The sequence below is a fragment of the Nothobranchius furzeri genome, chromosome 4, assembly GCF_043380555.1.
Source record: "Nothobranchius furzeri strain GRZ-AD chromosome 4, NfurGRZ-RIMD1, whole genome shotgun sequence".
Taxonomy (NCBI): domain Eukaryota; kingdom Metazoa; phylum Chordata; class Actinopteri; order Cyprinodontiformes; family Nothobranchiidae; genus Nothobranchius; species Nothobranchius furzeri.
In genome coordinates, this window is record NC_091744.1 from 57715318 (window position 1) to 57729420 (window position 14103).

Below are 14103 nucleotides of genomic sequence, written 5' to 3' on the forward strand. Positions count from 1 at the left end.
AGAGGTGAAAGAAAAAGGAAGAAGCGCGGGGGGGGGGTCCACAAAAATAAACAATCAATGATGAACAAGAGTCTGCTTCTAGACCTGCAGAAGGAGAAAAAAAAGAAAAGGGAGCAAACTATTACTGCGTCAACCTGATGAAGAAATGTAAAATAAACATTGTTTTACTGAACAATCACACAATAATAAATCATAGTGCATTTAGTGCCAACCACAGCCTGGAGACGTGTTTAACATGCCCAAGTCCATACTTATGAGAGCACCATGTGAGCACCTGTGTGCGTACCTGCGCTTGTATATGTAAGGTTTCTCCATAGGAGCATCCAATAGAGAGTGTGAGGGGCCGCAGATCTGCCCCCCAAAGATGTGTAGGAGATGGAGGGAGCTGCAAGTCCCAGAGATCCAGGAGCTGCCCCAGAGCGCAGGGACCCCAGAGAGACTGCGACCAGAAAAGCCCCTGCCCCCCCTCGAGAGGCACAGAGAATTGCCCCGGGGAACCACAACCAGCAGACGGCAGAGTCCCGGGGTATATCAGCGGCAAGCCCACAGGCCCGCCTGCAGCTTCCACCCCCAAGCCAGCCGAGCCCGCAACACAGCGACCCGGGACCCAGAGGCGACTAGCCCCGCCAGGGACCCAACAGAGCCCAGGGACTCAGATCCCACCTGGGATTAATCAGGCAGATGCCAAAAATCTTAAACCCCCTGACCCGGGAGCCGCGAACACTCAGGCAGACCAAGGCACCACACTCCACACCAGGTGTGGCAGGGGGAGGGGAGGCAAAGATGTACAGCAGCAAAGAAGTTCCAGGAGAGGGGAGGAGTCAAAGGCTCCACCTGACATATACAGTCATACACAAACACAGTCACACACTCCCTCCCTCATGCTCACACACACACATACAACCAAAGACTTACAAAAATGCACGCCGGGCACCCACTCATGCTCCCCATACACACCCTTTTCACTCTGGTCCCGGTTCTGCTGCACAAAGGCTACAACCATCACCGGTTCTCAGAGTTCGACCCTTTCTCCTGGGGTGCTGATGAGCAGGCCCCCCCCCCCCCCCCCCCCCCCCCCCCCCCCCAACGCTGAGCAAAGCAACCCACCACCCCAGACCCTAGCCAGACGGCCAGATCCCCCTGCTAGACTCCAGCCCTGGAAAGCCAAGCGACAACAGAGGTGTGCTAAGACCCATAATCCCCCTCCGCCTGCTCCAATACTGTGTTGGTATGTGTTGATGAGGTGTGTTCGTGGCTGTGGTGAGCGGGCAGTGCGGGCATCGTCTGGCCGACGCCAGCTGATGCCACCACATTCAATCAAAACAATTCATTCCCATCTTTTTGAATCACATCAGAAGCGTTGTGGATGTGTGATGGTTACCTTGTTCAAGGAGTAAAGTCCAAACAGCATGGCTGCTGCAAGAGTCTTGTTATCCAGGTCCTTAAGAACCATGCAACCTCTCAATGATGATACCAACATCAGAAAAGTCTTTGCCTGGCGTCCTTCTGGTGTCAGATGCTTGCGGTTGCTTTCTCGAAAGTGACCTCAGTCGTATCCTGGTTAAAGAGAAAAAATTTATTTAAAATTCATTTTAAATAATCTCTGTTAAATGCAGCCGTTCTATTGCTGTAGTATATCTACTACTATACACGTAGTATAGTAGCCAGAGTCTTGCATCATGCTGCCTTCATAATCAATTAAATGAAAAATAAGCCATAACATTTAGCTCAAATGAAGATGATCCTCTTAAGTTTTACATTAGTTTCTGTTTCAGAGACAGACATCATGAACTTAGACAATTCCAAATTCCCTTTAGCCTTACAATGTAGATACCACAAGTCTAATTCTTTTGGGCTATTTTTTCAAGAGATTCTTACTTTGAATTAATATTCATCATTAACCTGGATCTGATACACTCCAGAGTAGGGCTGGACGGTAATTCAATAGTTGAATCTATCGGTAGACGTGGTGTGATAGAAAAAAAACCGGGTCCATAAAACGTTAAAAAGTTTCCTTTTTCATTATAACCTATCAGGTAGCAGCATACTAGACTCATTGCTTACTGCTAACCAATCACAACCACAGACTAGGGCACACTACGTCACCAGGCCCTCCCCTCTCAAGCCAAAACAGAGCATGAAGCAGCAAGATGTTGCAAAGTGAAGAGGCGGAGAAAAATAAAAATACCAAAAATGAAATGGCCAGGGCTGCACTGCACGTAAAATATATTTTCTACAATTCTAAAATATTTTCCAGTAATTATCGATCAATATAAAAATATTTTTATTTATATACTTTTTTCTATATCGTCCAGCCCTACTCCAGAGCAAAAATCCATCCATCCATCCGTCCATCCATCCATCCGTCCATTGTCTGAACCCACTTGTCCACGCAGGGTCGCGGGGGACTGGTGCCTATCTCCAGCGGTCAATGGGCAATCAGGCGGGGTACACCCTGGACAGAGAGCCAGTCCATCACAGGGCAACACAGAGACACACGGGACAAACAAACACACACACACACACCTATGGACAATTTAGACAGACCAATCACCCTAACAGTCATGTTTTTGGACTGTGGCAGGAAGAACCCAGAGAGAACCCACACATGCACAGGGAGAACATGTAAACTCCATGCAGAAAGATCCCAGGCTGGGATGTGAACCTAGGACCTTCTTGCTGCAAGGCAACAGCTCTAACCACTGCGCCACAACCTTTTTCATGTTGTCATTATGGGGTGTCGTATAAAAATTGGAAGAAAAAATAAATTTAATACAGTTTTTAATATGGCTGTAACATGAGAAAATGTGAAAAATCTTGCTCTGTGAATATTTTCCAGACCCAGTTTACATCAGTCTCCATTCTGCCCTTGTCAGATGAAGGTGTGCACGGTGTGGAAATATGGTGGAAATCACCTTGTTTTAATAGAATCACATTTTTTTAAGTGTTTTTTTTTACACTAGTGCGACCCCTAATGTAAACAAAGCTTTTCCCACTCTTTGGGAGACTGAGTTCAAATGGGTGGTCTTTTATGAGAAACATTCTGGTGTTTGGACCTTGTGTGTGACAAGTTAACTTTTATACTCAACATTAGAGTCATGTTAACAAATTAATAAAGAGCTGTCCTCTTTATCAAACCTACAGTAGGATCACAGGGTTAAGTCTCTGCATTTTGGAAAGTTGCAAAGCTGCAATCTACTCATGAAACACCCACCATGTTCTCCTGAACCAAGATGCCAGGATTCTCATTCAGATAAACGCCAAGTCTTTTGATGACCAACTCCCTCTGAGCATCGGTGGCATCTTTCAAAATAAAGAAAAGATACCTGAACTTAAAATTTCAGTAGAAACTGATCAAAGACAAAAAACCAAACAAATCAGCATGTGACATTAGCATCTACAAAGTAACATTAAAACTACCATGGACTGGAGTTTATAATCTTTAGAAAATATAAAAATAATCAGTTTCTCACAGTGGGACACTGACTTCATTATTAAAATGACAGCATCTTCAGTGGAAGCCGTACTCACAGGTGAAGGAAGGTGAGCTTTGCAGTGGATGCATCATATAAATATTCTTACCTAGTGTGATGCTTATACACTTTATAATTAAACAATTTAAAAGTTCTTACTGTCACTGGTAGCTATGTCTCAGCTGCATGCCCAGCTGCTCTGATCACGTTCAGAGAAGAAGTCGAGCTGCGACAGAAACCTCGACTGTAGAGAGGGATGGTTCGTGACGAACTCTGCAACAACATCAGATGCATTTTAAAAACATCAAAACCACTCATGTTGGCCATGTCATAGCATGCATGGTCTATAATAATAGCTGAACATAAAATGAAATCTTTAATGCAGCAGGGTGCACTGTATTTAACATTCTATAATGTTTTTATACTGTTTTGGAGCTAGGATTGCATGTTTTAGAAGAAGTCCACTGGAACACTTCATCCACACTCAACAGGCTGAGGCTAGAATAGTGAAAACACACAGTCCTGACAGCTTGTTTCTTCATTTACTGGCAGCTTATAGCTTTATGGTGACAACAACACAATATAAATGAGGGGATTGTGTTAGCTCTGGCTTAAATAACACTGTGAAATTCGGCTAGCACTTTTGCATCAAATTAACCCTGTAACACTAATACCTGTGAGCTATATTAGCACCAAAATTCACCGTTTAATTTGCATGCAATAAATAGCGACCGTTAACGGGCCGTTGTAACTCACGTTTGTCACAAACCAGAATGCAGAAGATCTCCAGCTAAAATGAACAAAGGGAGAAAGAGTGAGGGAGACAGGTAAACTAGCTTTAAGGAGTTAACACAAAACTCAGCTATTAGCAAACCCCTGGGCCGGATTATCATTGCAGGGGCCCCTGGGCACAATGTGCTTAGGCCCCAAGCCTAGCGTTACTTTTAACATGAGCAAGTATTGTCTCAAGCCCATGCGTTCTAAGGTTTGTAACAAGGCAAACCGCTTGTAAATCCGTTAATACTTCATCGAGTTAAGGGTGTTTCTGTTTAAGCTGATCACTCACCTTTCAGCTGCTACCATTGAGAGCGGAGGGGTCTGTTGTCTGAGGTAAGATGGCCGCCGTTTAGCTACGCCGTCGACTCCCGCATTCGCCATCCAGTGTCTATACATATCTATACATATCTATGGTGCCGGCCGGGTCCGCGCACATTTATTTGAATGGCTTCCTGCTTCTACCCGTTATCCAAAGTGCAGGACAAAATCCCGTGCATTATCGTGAGATTTAATAATGCTACATAACTGAATCCAGTCACCTCAACATGATTTGATCACATTCATTTATCCTTTCTGCATATTGTGCTGGTTTTACACGACGCCATTACATTCAACATTAAAACAAGAATCAGTTGTGTTAAGTACACCCAAGATGAGTACAGAAATGCAAAGAGGGCCACTTTCTGCTTTTTTCAGTGTACTTAATATGATAGGACTCAAGAGGAAGAAAAAACTATTAGAGAAGTGACAATAAGCTTGAGAACAGCTGAAGGAAAACTACTCAAATTTCTAACATACATCAGCTTTCATTCGTTACGTCCAAAAGTAATTTGGGGGTTGTTCATGTATTAGTTTAGGCTAAGACAAAGGGCCTACGTTCATTCATTCATTTTCTTTAACCGTTATTCTTCAGTTGGGTCGGACGGAGAGCGTGTAACCCTCCAGCAGTCATCAGGCAAGATGTGGGGGACGTCTTAGACATGTCTCTAGTCCATCACAGGGACACACAACCATTCACACACTCACTCACACCTAAAGAAAATCTAGTCTCCAGTTTACCTGATGTTGGTGTGTGGGAGGAAACCGGAGAAATGAGGTTTCTACTATGTAGTCTGCCTGAGCTATGGAGCTCCACGGGGTCTTCTCACTTGTTTGGCCAACATCTCTTTATTGGAGAAGTTTACAATTATTAAATTACAGGTTTAAGAATAAAATAAAGTTCAAGTTTTTCAAGTTAAACAACTGCAAAATACAGCAGGGTAGGAAAATTAAAGTTCTCAGAAGTTCTGAGGACATCTGTGCATGTGTCTGCAGTGGTGCTGCACCTGGTAATCCAGACCTAACCCAATCCAGACCTAACCCAGTGACTGCTTCTGCTTTTGTTTTGTTCCTCCCATGCCAAAAGTGAGCACAGATTTCCATCTGGCTGTTTTGAGTCCACAACACGCTCACATGCTGGCGAACTTTCCACCACTTGATGATTTGCTATAAACAGCTGGTGTTTCAGGCCGAGGTCACCGGAGGCCTTGGAGGTAACGCGATACACGGTCACACTGCAGCCTCTGCTCAGCCAGCCTGGTCAGGTCGTGTGGTCACCACGTCTGTGAGTGCATTGGAACATTTAATATTATTTTCCACCACAGTGTTGAGGTCCAAGTCCACGGGGATGTATGTCATTTACTGTTTGTTTCTCAGCTGAGGGCAGCAAAGATGCTGGTCAGGCTTACGGGCCAATCAGAAGTTCACCTCCTAATACAATTTAAACCTGCTTGTAAAATCCTGCATAAAACGATCGATATGTAGTATAACACTGAATTAAAGAACACAGACACAGTTACAAGTCTTTGAAATCAACGAATGAAACAATAAATACATGCATGCATGCGTATATTATTCCAACTGAATAACTGGGCAATTGCAGTTTAAAGAACAACGTACAAATTGATTGGATGATGTAGTTAGAATATGATTTTAAAAGAAATATAAACGTAAGTAAATAAATTAATTGTAATTATAAAAAAATATAAATATATATATATATATATATATTTTTTTTATTGAAGGGAGCCTGTGTGCATCTGCTTTGCTGCTGGTGCACCAAAATGTCCCCAGTGAGAGACAATAAATTAATTTTCTATTCTATTCTATTGTATTCTATTCTACTCTATTCATTGCTGTAAACAGGGTACGGATTACACTGAGGACCGATGGTGCCAGTGTTAGTGTGCCCCAGGACAGTTGTGGCTACAATGTAGCTTATCATCACCACTGTGATTGGATGAATGAATCACTGTAGTGTAAAGCGCTTTGTAGTCCTCTGACTCTGAACGGCACTACACAAGAAGCGCAGGCCATGTACCGTTTATTGGTATTGCTCTCACAAACCTCAAAAAAGTCACAGTTGGATGTTTTCTTAATATTTGCAGTCCTGTTTGTGTGTCCACTGGTACAAACAGACCAAAATGTTGTCGACTATGACTCCACAAGTGTTCTTTTTCCTGGGCTTTTGCTTTTTCATCATATGACTCTTTAGTCTGAAGGCAGATAAAGTCCAATGTCAATCACTCCCACCGCCTGTACTTTGGTCAGTCTCCATAACGATAAGAGCTATCCTACCATCATATCAAACACGAGTGATAAGAGTCAAGCGGAGTGTTTACACTGCTGGGACGATCCAGACTGAGCGCCTCATCGGCCCATGTTCCTTCTCCATGACCACCGCTGTGGTCCTTCCTCCTCAGACCACAAGATACTTGGATTAAACATTAACCTGTGCTCTCTCTCTCTCTCTCTCTCTCTCTCTCTCTCTCTCTCTCTCTCTCTCTCTCTCTCTCTCTCTCCTCTCTCACACACACACACACACACACATACGCACATATTCTAATGATGATTCAAACTCGTTCAGGGCTGAATAGCAGACATTAATTTTGCATTGAAAGCTTCAGATCTTTTCAAAGTTAAAGGTATGATCTTTTTGTATTTCTTTGTTGTTATTGTAAAATGCGCAAAAATAGAATGAGCTTGCAGTGATGCTGATTTCATTTTGACACATCAAATCTAACAGTCTGAAGGTATCATATTTAGTTAGTTTTTCTTTCTTTTTATTGTTACAATCTGTTCAAAGTCACATGCCCAAAACATGGATGCATTGAATCAGGTGTGTCATTGTTGGGGTTGGGTTGTTTTACGCCTCCAGCTGGTATTTCAACCAGCTGAGGTTGCAGGCACAATGTTTGTAATTCCTCATTAGAGAAAGCCACTGTTTGTGTTCATAACTAGTAATTACTCAATGATGTCTAATTAGCATCACTGGTCATTTATGAGCAATAGTAATGGCCTGGCTTACTTTAATTTACATATAGGCTGAAAGCAGTGCCTCTCGTTCGTGAACATGCTCCTCTAGCCAACACAACAGAGCTATAATACACTGTTTTACAATTACTGTGCTCACTTTATGTTGTGTTTTGATGTTTTTATATTTTAAAGACTTACTTGTCCAGGAGAAAGGTCGCCAACCTGCATCAACTGAGATAGGTCTTTAAATGTCGGGGCACATTCTGTGATTAACATCTGTAAGTAAACAGTAATCTAACACGATTCGTTAAAACTGACCGGCACTAACCAATAGTGCTGAACAGGATCAAGCTTAGCAAAAGAAAAAAAAACTGTATTTCCTACATTACATCACAGTACATGATAAGACAATCACTTTTATGGATTTCTGAACAATCTTACATAATTCCTGAAAACTCCAGACAGAAGCTTTAACATCTCCTGTTGCTTCTGAAGCTGCAAGGATGTGTGTGTGTGTGTGTGGGGGGGGGGGGGGGGAGGGGGGGGGAGGGGGGTCATTTCATGACAGATTCTCCAAAAAAAGTTCACAAATGCCAGAAAAAGTCACAGGAGGTGTTATTTGCTTGTTTTACAAAATAGTCTGTACAGAGGTCTAAAAGCGTGGCGATGTATTGGCGACAGATTATGAATGAATTTGGGTGAATGCCACCAACCCCCGGTTTGACACTTGCTGACTTTTTAGTCAGTCAGTGGTTCCCAAACTTATTTAGCCACGCACCCCCTTCTATGTCCCGACCATGTCGACGCACCCCCCAGCCCCACATCAGGGCATATATATATATATGTATGTATGTATGTATATATATGTATGTATGTATGTATATATATGTATGTATGTATGTATATATATGTATGTATATATATATATATATATGTGTGTATATGTATGTATATATATGTATGTATGTATGTATATATATGTATGTATATATATATATATGTGTGTATATGTATGTATATATATATATATACATACATATACATATATTTATATATCAGACGTCACGCTAAACAGTCACTCGACAGACAGGGTTAAAAAAATATGATCGACCTTTTCCCCCATCACTTTCATTTTTATGTTTATGTATTATGTATTTTTTAAATAGTAATTAATAAACATTCAATACCATTACAATTTCCTTTGATTTAATTTTAAATAAATATTTAGAGTGCCCAGGTAGCACATAAACAATGCAATTTAACGGTTTTCTTAAAGTAGGAAAGTTTAACCTGTGCGGCCAGAGCGCTCTCCTTCCTTCTGCTCTGCGTAAACCTGAGCTGATCACCTACTTGTGCGTAATCAAATGTCTATAGAGGACAAGATGGAAAAGCAATAGCCATGAGGTTCACTTTTGCCTCAGACAGACTTATTGCTGTTTTATGGTGTGGCTGAATCTGCGATCCGCTGCCACGCGGACTGGAACAACAAATGCTGCAGTAACATGAGTTGTGGTCAGGTTCACGAGGAGTCACTGGCTGGAGCGGACCCGACTTTAATACGTCATCCCAAAATAGAAGCTAATATCTTAATATGACCTTGAATAAAAAATGTTGTTATAAAACCTCTTAAAAGTTTTTATCATAGAGGAGGCAGCGCTCATTTCTGCCTTCAGTCTGACAGCACAGCGCAGCGTGCACTTATTGAATCTGTGTGTGTGTGTGTGTGTGTGTGTGTGTGTGTGTGTGTGTGTGTGTGTGTGTGTGTGTGTGTGTGTGTGTGTGTGTGTGTGTGTGTGTGTGTGTGTGTGTGTGTGTGTGTGCGGCACAGCTCCATGAGCCGCTGAAGTCACCGCGTCTCGTTATTGGCGCTATTTAAACCAATGTTGTATAATTACTTCTGCCCAGCCCAGATGTGCTCACATGTGAGCCGTGGTTCTGCTGGAACACGTCTGACCTCTGACAGACACACTCTGAACTTCAGATCTTCAGCGTGCTGTTAATAGCCTGACATGTTTAGAGTGCTGTCCCACAGTCAGTGTGCTAATATAATAATATAATAATGCTAAAATGCTTAGACAGGAATCATTTCTTGATTTATTTTGTTACATCCACAATGTTCTGTGTGTGAGGTTTACAATGTCAGAACACCTGCATGAGACAGGGTGTTAATTACAATCTGCCAGAATGACTCACCACCTTCAGATTCCTCCAACACCGTTAAAAATGATCAAATATGGAACATATCTTGCTATTGACAGCGTGCACAGGTCAGAGCGCTGAAGCTCGGAGCATTATTATTATGAAGCTAGGGCACATGCGGAGGGCACACACACACACACACACACACACACACACACACACACACACACACACAAGCAAAATATACTTGTTTTCAATTACATTTATTGGGCCCGCTTACTTTTTCTTAGGCCCACCCACAAATGAGTTTCTGGCTACGCGAATGGTGACATATGACAGACTTCTCTGAGCTCCACAGCCATTACACTTTTCACCTCGCGCACCTCCTAGCGGCAGCTCGCTCACCCACAGGGGTGCGCGCACCACACTTAGGGAATCCCTGCTCTAGGTCACAGTAATGTTATAGTGTTCACGATGACATTTTTCATGCAAGCCCTGCATAGCCTGTAGACCGAGGATGACAGTCAGTGATGTACACCAGATGATCTATAACTGTATTTCTAAGACTTAAAAATCTTTGGAAGTACTCTCAGTTGCAGGGTCTTTCTCTGTTGTGGCAGAAATTTTGAACACGTTTAAAAACATTCCAATGACAATTTTTAAGTCAAGATAGTTGCAGTTGTTGCAGCATCGGGAACAGCGATTCAGAAAGTGTGAGAAATCCAGCAGATATGGATTCTCTGCTTGCCCACGCAGCTGTATGAATGTTTGACGGCGATGCTAATACACTTTTGAGCTAATTTAACTGTAAACCATGTGATTTTTGAGCAGATGATTGAATTCCAGTTAATAGCTAGTTTAAACACTCCTGATTCACTCCTTTTGCCCTTGTGTGGGCATTCCCAAGACATTAGCATAGTGACATGGATGGTAGTTAGCTGTCTGTTGTTCAAGTGTAACACAAATCCCTAGGACCCTGCTCGTCTTCCACCCTTAGCAAGGCTTTGTTGAGTGAGCACTAGAGGGGTTCTGACCTTTGAGACAAAGCCTTTTCATTGCCGTAGAAACTGCTGTTTTCTTTTCTCCACGCCTCACTCGCTCTCTCCGTCTGACACCTTGTAGATAAGGACTGTAATGCAGCTGAACGGACATTCTTCTTCATTTTTGTGTGTCTGTCACCTTTTGTTAAATCCAATCCACTAAACCTCTCCAGTGTCTGGATAATCACCTCTGTGTATTTACATTCTTATGTTTGTTGGTGGAAACACAAGGTTACCTTGGTCCATCACCTCATACCTGCTGGTTAAGGGGGGTTGAGAACTGTATAAAATAATTTGTATTAAATGTATTATTTAAATAGAAAGTTGCATGCTCAAGAAGGACTTGCACAACAAAGCCCCATGTTCACTCACATGTGGACTGATTTATATCTAGACCATGGTAGTTTTATAACTGACCACAAACTTGTGATAACTTAAAAAAATATTACATGGGTTGATTATTGGTGTTTAAACGTACAAATGGTGGTCAGGTTTTCCTCAAGATGCTACTTAGGTTTGTCCCCTTGAAGCAGTATTAAAATGAGATAGTGCTGACTGAAGGAAGTGTACAAAACAAGATGTCCTCTTGAGGTTAGGCATTGGGGGCTGAATACTAAAGTTCAGTCTGCTTGCGGACTAACACTGCCTCCATTCAGAAGTACAAGCATATTGTGAAAGGGGCTGCTCAGTAGGGCTGCTTGCTGGCATGTCAGGGCTCTTTGTTTTCACCATGCAGAAATGTACTGGTCCTTTACCCTCTTTGGTTTAGAAAAGCTGCTCCTTCTGTGTTTAGAAATGTTGTCATGTTAATAATTTGGTGTAAAGTTGCTGTCTGGAGTTTTCCCCTTTCAGGAACTATGTATGATCTTTCACAAATCCATAAAAGTGATTGTCTTATCATGTACTATGGTATAATGTAGGTGATACAATTTATTTACTTTTTTCTCCCTGTCCCATAGAGTTCAATGCAATATGAACTGGAACGGGTCAGCACTAACCAATAGCAATATTCTACCATTTACATACAGACGTCAATTCAATTCAATTCAAGTTTATTTATACAGCGCCAAATCACGACAAGAGTCGTCTCAAGGCACTTCACATAATAAACATTCCAATACAGGTCAGTTAATTAAGCCATTCAGAAAAAATGTTTCCTACATAAGGAACCCAGCAAATTGCATCAAGTCACTGACTAGTGTCAGTGACTTTACAGCAGTCCTCATACTAAGCAAGCATGCAGCAACAGTGGAGAGGAAAACTCCCTTTTAACAGGAAGAAACCTCCAGAGAATCCTGGCTCAGTATAAGCAGCCATCCTCCACGACTCACTGGGGATCGAGAAGACAGAGCACACACACACACACACACACACACACACACACACACACACACACACACACACACACACACACACACACACACACACACACACACACACACACACACACCAATTAATGTATCTATGGTTACATTGTGATTTCTTAGTAAATATTCTATTCGGTGAGAGATAAACTTTATTGTATTTATCCTAGTGAATCTATAATTAAACGGGTAAACTAGTAGTAGCACATTCAATGTCAAGGAAAGTAAAGTGTTATTATCAGGAGAGGGAGAATGATTAAATAGTTAGCAACAGTGTTCAAGACAATGGCCCCGTCCATGAGGTCACCACAGCTCAGCAGAACATCATTGTAGCTTCTTCTGGGGAGAAAAACACTTAGAGAAAAATAAAGTTAACAGCTGAAATTGCAGGAAATAATACAGTTAAAGAGCAGATTGTAGAAGAAAGTATGGAAAGTGGTCAGTTGTCCTCCAGCAGTCTAAGCCTATAGCAGCATAACTACAGAGATAACTCTGGATAACCTAGCCTATTTAGATGCAGGCATGTTGGAGGCAGGGCAAGGGAGAGCCGTCTTTACCGACTGTACACTCCACCTCCCTCTACTCCCCCACTTGTCCAGATCTAGGCTAACATCAGATTTTAACCATAGGCCCTATCAAAAAAAAAATGTTTTAAGCCTATTCTTAAAAGTAGACAAGGTGTCTGCCTCACAGACTAAAGCTGGGATCTGCCTCCCATCCTATTTTTAGATATTCTGGGAACCACCAGTAAACCTGCAGTCTGAGAGCGAAGTGCCCGGTTAGGAACGTATGGAACAAGCAGGCCACTGATGTATGATGGAGCTTGATTATTAAGAGCTTTATATGTGAGAAGGAGGATCTTAAAATCTATTCTGAATTTAACAGGTAGCCAATGTAGGGAAGCTAAGACAGGAGAGATATGATCTCTCTTTTTAATTCTCACCAGAACTCTAGCTGCAGCATTTTGGACAAGCTGAAGACTTTTAACTACATTCTGTGGACTTCCTGAGAGTAATGAATTACAGTAATCCAGTCTTGATGTAGTAAATGCATGAACTAGTTTTTCAGCATCACTCCTAGAAAGGATGCTTCTAATCTTAGCAATATTCCGAAGGTGGAATAAGGAAATCCTACAAACCTGTTTAACGTGGGATTTGAATGACATGTCCTGGTCAAAGATAACACCAAGGTTCCTTACTTTGTTCTCGGAGACTAATTTAATACCATTCAGGTCAGGTGATTGGCTAAGCAATTTCCTTTTCTGCATTTCAGGTCCAAAGATGAGAACTTCCGTCTTGTCTTGATTTAAAAGCAACAAGTTTTGAGTCATCCAAGTTTTTATGTCTTCAAGACAAGCCTTTAATCTACCCAACCAATTAGGTTCATCAGGGTTAATGGATAAATATAACTGAGTATCGTCAGCATAACAGTGGAAGTTAATCCCATGCTGTCTAATGATTTTACCATTTGGGAGCATATATATAGTAAAAAGAATTGGTCCAAGCACTGAACCCTGTGGTACTCCACAAGTAACCCTGGAGTATGAAGAAGATTTGTCATGTACATTTACAAAATGAAATCTGTCAGACAGGTAGGATTTAAACCAGCCTAACGCTGTTCCTTTGATCCCTACAACATGTTCAAGTCTTTCTAAAAGAACGTTGTGATCAACTGTGTCAAAAGCAGCACTGAGATCTAATAAGACTAGAACAGACACAAGATTCTTATCTGAGGCCATGAGAATATCATTTGTAACTCTCACTAACGCAGTTTCAGTGCTGTGATACTCTCTAAAACCAGACTGAAATTCCTCAAACAGAGCATTGGTGTTTAAATGCTGACATACTTGGATGGCCACTATTTTCTCCAGGACTTTGGATAAAAAAATGGAAGGTTAGATATTGGTCTATAATTCATTGGGTCATCTGGATCCAGAGAAGGCTTCTTAAGTGAAGGTTTGATTACAGCAACCTTAAAATCCTGTGGTACATATCCATTTACTAAGGATAGATTGAT

General features: G+C 41.8%; 1 protein-coding gene and 1 long non-coding RNA gene across 4 annotated transcripts in view; one reads left to right on the plus strand and one right to left on the minus strand.

Annotated features, from left to right (window-relative positions):
• The window catches only part of pparab (peroxisome proliferator-activated receptor alpha b), a 50185-nt gene that overhangs the window by 12124 nt on the left and 23958 nt on the right, over positions 1–14103 (plus strand). The window contains exons 1-2 of one of the 3 annotated variants that reach the window (XM_070550298.1): positions 7141–7213; positions 7737–7822. The exons of 1 other annotated variant lie outside the window; for it this stretch is intronic. The gene's annotated coding sequence lies outside the window, so the exon portion shown is untranslated. Of the gene's footprint in view, positions 1–7106; positions 7214–7736; positions 7823–14103 lie in introns of those variants that run through there. One more of the 3 variants, XM_015963951.3, reaches the window with a different exon arrangement.
• On the minus strand, positions 1459–3746 carry LOC139069640 (uncharacterized). The gene is made up of 4 exons (XR_011520333.1): positions 3633–3746; positions 3215–3303; positions 2385–2455; positions 1459–1557 (listed from the first exon to the last, which is right to left on the minus strand). It is a non-coding gene; the product is annotated as an uncharacterized lncRNA (long non-coding RNA).